This window comes from Xyrauchen texanus, chromosome 3 (assembly GCF_025860055.1).
Source record: "Xyrauchen texanus isolate HMW12.3.18 chromosome 3, RBS_HiC_50CHRs, whole genome shotgun sequence".
NCBI lineage: Eukaryota > Metazoa > Chordata > Actinopteri > Cypriniformes > Catostomidae > Xyrauchen > Xyrauchen texanus.
The window spans coordinates 30129636-30139383 of record NC_068278.1 but is presented as its reverse complement, the minus strand read 5'-3'; the positions used below and the strand labels follow the sequence as shown (position 1 = coordinate 30139383).

The 9748-nt window shown below is 44.7% G+C and overlaps 1 pseudogene; it reads left to right on the top strand.

The window, feature by feature from the left end:
• Positions 1-5783: 5783 nt before the first annotated feature.
• On the top strand, positions 5784-7784 carry LOC127624557 (uncharacterized; annotated as a pseudogene).
• Positions 7785-9748: the final 1964 nt, after the last annotated feature.

Below are 9748 nucleotides of genomic sequence, written 5' to 3'. Positions count from 1 at the left end.
CTTTCTGATATCAGACTGCTGACAACCAGGACACTGTGGAGAGAATGAAAAATAGTACAGATTAGCACCTCTTAACAAAACCCATAACATGGACACAAAAATTCTAACTACATACATCAAGTGAAAAGCATCTAACTACATAACATTTTATGTGAAGTATTTAAATTTACAGAGGCCTATTCATTCAGATATATACAGTGTGCTATTTCATAGAGGGCCATAACCACAATAGATAGGGTGAATGAATGATAGGCCTAACAAAGGTTGATTATTAATTTATTACATTTGGTGTCCCTAAATCCTAAACATGTGTTTACATTCTTGGCTACAACAAATTTGTTAAGCCTAATTTTCACTATAGATTTACTGGCCTTTTGTTGTCTTAAAAATGACTAAAATCATTGAGCAGTATTTCCTTTGTCTGAAAAGGTTTTAACCCAGGAAGGCTCTTTGAAACACTTATCGGTGGAAACTGCGTCACAGTTAATCAGCCCTCTTGACATAGTGTGCTAAATGAAGTCTAATATCTTAATTCCCCTCCTGTAGTATTGTGTCAGAACATGTGCCTCAAAATAGCTTGTGCTAAATATCTGACGTCATGATGGCTCACAGATCTCTGCGTCAATGTACCTTTGGAACATTCATGGCTTAAATCCTTCTGGACTATATCCACAGAAAAACCGAGAGAGGAACCTGTGAACAAGAGAATGAGATAGAGAGAAAGAGAGTTGTAGATGCAACCAGGCGATTAGAAAAAACAATTCCTAAAAGCTTTGTCTTTGTCCTAACAGGAAAATTAAGGACACAACCCCAGAGTTACTTATTATCCCATAGTATGATCTACATTATGACAAATTACCAAAAATATCAGAGAAGAACACCAGAAGAACTGATTAATGTGTAAAATCAACATGCACTTCAAAAAGCTTCAGTATTTTTCTCACAACAATTAGAAAACTTTACTTCCGCAAATGCCAACAAAGTTTAATTCAAGTCTGAATTCCCCTCACCTGTTAAATTAAAACTTCTTGTTACATAACATATAAAGAGAGCAAGAAATTAACTAGTAAAAACTAGAAAATGTAAATGAATACCTTGAGGAGACAAACACACTGTTCTTTCCACTTCAATGTGCTAGGAATCAGAACTCATCCAGAACAATTACAGAATGTATGAGCTCAAACAAAATGAAAGTTTGATCAGAATGGGGGGAATTCCACAGTGCCAGTGACTTTCACTTTCTGTTGATAAGAAAACAGAAACCTTTTGTCAATCTTCCAAAAAGTTAGATTTTCAGCTTAGAAAAGTATATTGTATGTCTCCTGTATTCACAGTTATATTGTATTTAGTTTTTCAAAATACTATATATTTACTGAAAAAGATACCAAGATCTTCTCCCCCAGTTATTTATGCTATTAACTGCCACCTACTGGTCAGTCAAAAGGAAATTACAGCATCAAATATAATCTCTAAAGACAGATGCAGACTCTTTTAATTCAATATGAAAATATTTTGGTTATTGTATTGAAAAAATAGTAATTCTCCCTTTTAAATTTACAATAATAACTTAAAGCACTAATGCACTTGTTGAAATTTTTTATCTATGAACTCCCAGAGCACTTTATTAACACTATGGTCCTAATAAAGTGCCTGTCATGGTCTTATGCTGTTGTAGCCCATCTGCCTCAAGGTTCGGTGTTGTGCATTCTCAGATGCTATTCTGCTCACTGTAATTGTACAGAGTGGTTATCTGAGTTACCGTAGCCTTTCTGACAGCTTGAACCAGTCTGGCCATTCTGCGTTGACTTCTCTCATCAACAAGGCTTTTCCGTCTGAACAACCTCTTACTGGATGTTTTGAGATCACCAGTTACAGAAATACTCGAACCAGCCCAACTGGCACCAACAATCATGCCACGGTTGAAATCATTGTGATCACATTTTGTCCTGATTCTGATGGTTGATGTGAATATTAACTGAAGCTCATGACACATATCTGATGATTTTATGCATCGCACTACTGACAATTGGCTGATTAGATAATTGCATGAATAAGTATGTGTAGAGGTGTACCAAATAAAGTGCTAAATGTGTGTATATAAATATATTTTTTTATTTAATCTCTAATTTATCTTGAAGCTAATTGTTTTTCAGGTGTATTGTTAGCCTATTGTTTGCTTGTTTGTTTTTTTAATGATTTTTAATCTTATAAATACAAATTCAACCATATCATCTTATTGCCTTTAGACCTAGTTGGATTTACAAGACTTGCATTATTGCATGATGAAGAAGCCAATGATTCCCTAATGAGTATGTAAAAAATGACAACAGGGTTCAATTTAGGTTAATTTGTTCATCTGATAAATGAAAGAAAAGGTCTAAGACAATGTAGAGGCAGCATTTCATTAAGAGATTAGAAACTACAGTCACCCACCAACCCAATACATTCTATGAAAACCCTTTGTGCCTCCATGTCTATTTTAATATAGACAATACTATGATGACATTATTTTATCATACTTTTATTGAAACCATCATATCTTTCTCCCTAGTGGCATGGTTTGGTTGTGTCTCAGTCAAGCACAAGAATCGCCTAAACCAAAATGTAAAATGGTCAAGTAAGCTGACTGGGGAGCCCCAGCTGCACCCTGTATGCTAAACAGTTACAGCGGCTAGCTATGGCTATCAAAAAAGATAGCCTACATCCTCTGAATAGGGAATTCCAGTATCTCCCCTCTGGATGGAGGCTAAAAGTTCCTGGTTATAGAACCATAAGATTTAAAAACAGTTTTGTACCAGCAGCAATCACTCTGTTAAACAAACGGTAAAATTATTTGCACAAAATGCATAAGCAATCTGGTCATGTACTGTTTTCTGTTCCTCCTTTCTTTTTGTTACTACCTGTATTATGTTTTAATGTTGCATACTATGTTGTGGTCAACAAAGTTGTAAGGATGTCCTGCCTCTCAGACTGTAAAACTAGTTTACCTACGGGTACCAATAAAGTAACCTACCATGATATTGTCCTACTACTGTATTTGTCTAATATGCTGTTTGACTCATTTGATCAGATGTGTTAAGTTTTTAAAATGTTTGTGTTAATTCTGTTTTTGAGTCCCTGTGTGCAGTATTACTATTCCACATGCCTTTGAAATTCACTGACACTGCATTTATTCACTGTGGAACTGGTGAAGCATGGTGAAGTGCATGTACTTGAAAGCATGTTGTATTCTACTTGAAAACAATAATGTCAGGATGGAAAAAATGAAATAAAACGCAGAAACTGTGCATTATTTTCAGGTGTTAATCTTTAAAAATATCCTAATGTGGTTGGTTTTAACAGATTTTTTTAGTTTTTTAACGTTTGAGGTAATTGTGGCAATTTTATTACATTATATAACAAAATATCAAACATTTTAAGGATAGTGCAAACATACATTTCAACAAGGTTTTCAAATTATAAAAACGTAATGGTTACTGTCGTAACCTCCATTCCCCGAGGGAAGGAACGAGACGTTGTGTCGAATGAAGTGACACGGGGGTCTTCCTTGGACGCCGAATCGTACCTCTGAACCTGAGAAAAGGCCAGTGTCAAATTGGCAGACAGAGTTTGCATGCCCCGCCCTGGACATACAGGTATAAAGGGAAGTGGGACAGCGAATGCCAGTCAGGATTTTGCACTGAGGAGCCGAAAATGAAACACGGCCATTTACAGTGCTAGGTCTAGTGCTGTGGCAGGAGGGACACAACATCTCGTTCCTTCCTTTGGGGAACGGCGGTTACGACAGTAACCATGACGTTCTCCTTCTGTCACTCACTCGACGTTGTGTCGAATGAAGTGACACAAGGGGTCCATAGAAAAGCGCCACGCACTGACCGTGTTACGTGATTGTCGAAAACAGGTGCATAGCAGGCTATTGCGTGCTAGAGGTGCCTGTGCCGACTGCACGTAGCCCTCCCCAATGCCCCCAACTCTTTCTTTTCTTTTGCATTCAAACCCCTGAGGGGGGAAAAAAGCTATTACATGCTGTGGCAGGGCGGAGGGCGGGGCCGGGTCGTGATCCTACACACCCGGTCCCGTATTAGGCTAATCAAGCCTCCCGAGAGGCATAAAGGTCGACTGCAGAGGATCGTGCAAGACAGAGATAGTTTACGGACATGTCCGTCGTGTGTGTGTTTCTGTCCTTGTTTTAAATTGTTAATTAAAATATAATTTACATTGACAAGCCGGTTCTCGCCTCCTCCTTGCCCATCTTAACCCCCTTACGCTGGTGGCGAAGCCCGGGAAGGAGGAGGGATGCCCGTCGCGGAGTCCTCGACACTGCCATCCACCCAGGGGAGCGCCGCTGCCATCCACCGGGGGAGGGAGTAGACCGACTGCCTGGATGCGGTGAACGGCCTCCATCCGCGAGGCGAGTGGGGACTGGACTCCTCGACCGCCTGGGGCGATGGAGCCACTGCCAGGGGCGGAGGAGAGCCCTGCCATCCCCCAGAAACACGAAGGGATCGATGGAAGAACACAATCCGTGAGGAGAGGAGGGAAGTGTCTCCCCGACTGCCTGGAGTGGTAGGGCCGATGCCAGGGGTGGAGGAGAGTCCCCACGAGTCGCCGAGAACGCAGAGGGGCGTTCTTTCCGCCGGAGGTCGTGAGACTGACTCCGGTCTGCTCGGGGAGAAGCTGCTGTCTTCCGCCTGAGAGGGTGGAGTAGTGATCGAGGACCATGCAACGGTGTATCAGAGAACCGGCTTGACAATGTAAATAATATTTTAAATTAACAACTTAAAACAAGGACACAAACACACACATGACGGACATGTCTGTAAACTATCTCTCTCTCTCGCATGATCCTCTGCAGTCTACCTTTATCCCTCTCGGGAGGCTTGATTAGCCTAATACGGGACCAGGTGTGTAGGCCCTGCCACACATGCCTAGCATGGGAGCAAGCCCAGCAGTCGTGGCCTTCTCTCTCACTATGTCTCTCACATAGGACGTAAAGTGGCTGGGGCCTATCTTAAGTCGGGGTAGGCGACTACAGGCTCTAGAGGGGAATACCGGGCGGTCCCGCCAGGTGGCGGCGTTCTCTGGCACAGATGGATCGCAACCCCCTATCCACCTGGGGGACTTCCGTGTACCCGTGGGCGGCTCCGCCACCCATGGTAGTGAGAGCGGACGAGCGAGGGGGTCGGTTACGGGCAGTAAAAGGCTGTGGGGAGGACGGGGGGGGTTCCAGTAGAAGCCCACGCTCACGCCTCCCGACACGCTCATCTCAGATGCAGTGAAGGGAGAATGCCGGCTGGCCGTGTGGCAAGTCGCACTCATCCCGAGCCCGGACGGAAGCACACGAGCGTGTCGGGGGCCGGGTGGTTCGTGGGGATTTACCCAACGAAACAGAGCCCGCCATCATCTCTGTATCGCCTTCATCGCCAGCCGGGTTGTCTTCAATCCCATGGGAAGAAGGAGCGACACAGGGGGCGGCTAAAGTGGCATTCACCGCTGAGAATAGCGGGGCTCAAAATCCTGACTTACATAGACGATTGGCTGATTATAGCTGATTCGAGAGAGATCGTATTGCAAAACACTGCCCGTGTGCTTGCTCACATCACAGCGCTCGGCTTCAGAGTGAACGTGAGCAAGAGCAATTTCACTCCCGCGCAGAGAGTTACTTTTCTGGGTCTGGAGCTGAATTCGGTTAAATTGCGCACGCGTCTCTCACAAGAGCACGTTCTCTCCTTAATGAATTGCCTCTCACAATTCAAAGAAGGAACGAGAATACTTTATCGCGCATGTCTCAGGCTACAGGGTCTTATGGCTGCGGCTATACATGTCCTGCCTTTGGGCCTTCTGAGAATGAGGGCGTTCATGAAGTGGGTTTTAACTCTTCATCTCAGCCCTTTAAACGATCTCCGCCGCTGTGTCACAGTGACGCGCTCGTGCACAGCAGCGCTGCGCCACTGGAGGAACGCAGAGTTCCACGCGCATGGGACCCCTCTCGGGGCGATTATGCTGCGGAAAGTAGTGACGACAGACGCGTCCTTAACAGGATGGGGAGCCACGCAAGAGGGCAGAACAGTGAATGGTGTGTGGCCAAGCACACTTCACTCAGCCCATATAAATTATTTAGAGCTCCTCACTGTGTGGAAGGCTCTGAATCACTTTCTGCCCTGCGTGCAGGGGCATCATGTGCTGGTGCGCTGCGACAACACGACAGCTGTAGCATATATCAACCGCCAGGGGGGGGGATGCGCTCCTCCAAGCTGCATGCTCTCACTCACTGGCTGTTAGTATGGAGCAGGCGGCACTTCCTGTCGTTACGGGCGACCCATGTCCCGGGCATACTGAACAGGGGCGCAGACCTCTTGTCAAGGGGAAACCCGCTCTACGGAGACTGGCACCTCAATCCTCAGATAGTGTCTACTGTGGAGGAGGTTCGGCCAGCCAACCGTAGATCTCTTCACCTCGCGAAAACGCCCATTGTCCTATGTTCTTCTAGCTACGGGAAAAGGACGCCCCCCTCGGCTTGGACGCACTGGCCCACCCGTGGCCCAACGTGCTGCTTTATGCATTTCCTCCCCTTTGCCTCATAACGCCGTCTCTGGCCAGGGTGAGGGAACAGAGCTTGACCATGATTTTGATAGCTCCCAGGTGGCCCAAGGCGCCGTGGCTCTCAGAGGTTATCCCTCTGCTGTATGCCCAGCCATGGCCCCTCCCACTTCACACAGACCTTTTGTCTCAAGCGAACGGGGAAATTTATCACCCACACCCGGACAGGGTGGCCCTCTGGGCCTGGCCCGTGAGAGGGCCAACTTAAACACATTGGGGCTCCCCCCACATGTCGTGGCCACCATTCAGTGTGCCAGAGCCTCTTCGACACGGTCTCTTTACGACTGTAAGTGGCGTGTGTTCGAAGAGTGGTGTGAAGGGCGACGGGTAACGTCATATCAGTGCTCAATCACCGACATCTTATGCTTTTTGCAGGACCTTATGGACAAGGGAAGATCCTTTTCCACTATTAAGGTCTATTTAGCGGCTATCGCTGCATGTCATGTGGGGTTCGACAGCGCTACGGTGGGGCAACACCCCTTATTCAGTAGGTTTATGAAGGGCGCACGCCGCTCTCTTCCAGTCCCCAGGAGAGTCGTTCCTGAATGGGACCTCTCCATGGTGCTGGACGCAATGTCTCAACAGCCGTTTGAGCCCCTGGGAGTATTTCCCTTAAGAAGTTGTCTTTCAAGACAGCTTTGCTCTTGGCCTTGGCATCTGCCAAGCGGGTCAGTGATATGCATGCACTCTCTGTTCATCCCTCGTGCACTAAATTCTCTCTCAGTGGAGATAAGGTTTTTCTCAGGCCCAACCCGGCCTTTATGCCAAAATGCTTCCCGGCATTCACATGTGAGGTGATTGAGCTCTCCGCGTTCCACCCAGCTCCTTTCTCCTCCACAGAGGATCAGAGGTTGAACGCTTTGTGTCCTGTACATGCCCTGCGGGCATACTTAGACAGGACCAGCTCGTTTAGAAAAAGCGACCAGCTTTTCATCTCTTGGGGCCCCCCGCACTCAGGGAACCCCATTTCCAAGCAACGCCTTTCTCATTGGCTTGTGGAAGCTATATCTTTGGCATATGAATCAAAGGGAGTGCAGCCCCCAGAGGGCATCAGAGCTCACTCCACTAGAGGTATGGCTGCCTCTTGGGCTCTATTTAAGGGATATACGTTTGCCAGATACCACCGGCTAGATGTCACCAGAACCCCGGTAGCTCATTCTGTCCTGGGTGTCGGCTCTTTGTAGCTTTGTGCTCTTAGGCCCTCCACCCCTCCTTAAGTCTGGGCTGCCTAGTCCAGCACTTTAAAGTCACTAAGCAGGTTTCTACTCTACACCTGCCACCATATATTCACCATGAGAGTGCGGTCAGGTTTATTCACGAATGCATGTTACCATATGCTATTCTTTGTTGCTAAAGTGGCTTCCTCACTTTGTGGGGTGGTTTCCGTGTGACGTGTCATGCACCGCCTTTCGAGGTGACCGTCCTCTGGCTTTCAGGGCCTCATTGTAGTGTATTAGGCAATCGGGGAGCTGTCCTATGGGAGATATGGTGGATCTCGAATACGAGATGATGAAAGAGAACAATAGGTTACTATCGTAACCCCGGTTCTCTGAAACATCGAGTGGAGAGATCCACCAAGCTTGCCCCGCTTGCTGCACGAGAAGCGAATATGCTCACTGAGGTAAGATAGCGCGTACGAGTGTTTTATGCACTTGGTAAGGGGCGAGTCCCTTACCGAGCATTGGACACGCGCTTCTGTCTGTCAGGCCAGACTTGGTGCAATTGGATGCTTCTGCAGAGGTCAGGTGCGGATGTCCTTCCCATAGGTGGATCTCTCCACTCGATGTTTCAGAGAACCGGGGTTACGATAGTAACCTATTGTTAGGCAGAATGTTAGAGACTCGCAGTCACCATTTACTTTTATTGAATGGGAAAAACCAATATTCACGATTTCCCATGTTCCATGGAAGTCAGATATGAGGGTGAGTAAACAATTACAGAATTAAAATTGAATTTTTGATCACATTAATCCTTTAATTTAGCCAAAAGAAAGGTCAGTTTTGTCAAGTTGTATTGCACTTTCATATGAAGACATGGACATATAACTAAAATATCTGACAACCACCACAGAGAAGAATTAATTATCTGATGTTACACATTTAAAAATGTATCCTGTATTGGAGCTGGGACCACAGAGTTTGAGAGCAGGTGAGTTAAGTGCTCAAAGTTAATGGGCAGTACACACGGGAAACATCTGAAAAAGATAGCAAAAACCAATAAGTCAATCATCACTGAACATTAAATAATGAGAGTAATATCAGACTGGTATAAATGTAAATGGATTAATAGCACCCACAAATTGATTTATGAAGCCTAAATGTAATGCACACTTGATGCTGATAAACATACAAGGCCATGCACAGTTGGAAGGGATATTGGTCTGCTTTTTGGATAAGACAGTGTTGTACAATTCCACTAATTTGAGTTATGTCGTGGTGGCATATGAAATACCACATGACAGTGCCATAAATATTGATGATGCTTTTGACATTTGGGAACTAAGAAAGGGGGGAAATTGTGACTTAAATTTTGGTCTGGGCTCCACACAAGGCTTGGAATATTGCGTAGGAGTCAGACAGGCCAAGTGGTCTAGGAGTTTAAAAGATTTAAAGGGACCAAATATTCTTTTAAAAACAGGATTAAATATTCCATTTAAAAACTACTAAAGAAAAACTCCCAAAAATAATCCTTGTGCAATAGAGGGAATAATATTCTGAGTAATTTGCAGTTGATTGGACATCTTTATGTCAAGCGGTATTGGAATTTAATGGATTTAAAGTGACCAAATATTCTTTATAAATACTCACAAAGAAAAACTCCCAAAAATAAGCTTTTTGCAACAGAGGGAATAATATTCTGAGTAATTTGCTATTGATTTGACATCTTTAGGTCAAGTGGTCTTGAAGTTTAATGTGTATGAACCCAAACATCCAACGAATGTCAAATGTAAAACTAACTTTACCGCAGTCAGCAACTATACATTAGCCTTTATGTGGCCCATTTGTGGCTGATAGATTAAATGCCAGTATTCTCACAGAATTTAATCAGAAGAACACCAAGCCTACTCAATCCTTTAATTTACTGCACAATAAATCAAACATAAACCACAAAATTAAAATCACAATCTTTTTTATTTGAAGAAATAAAT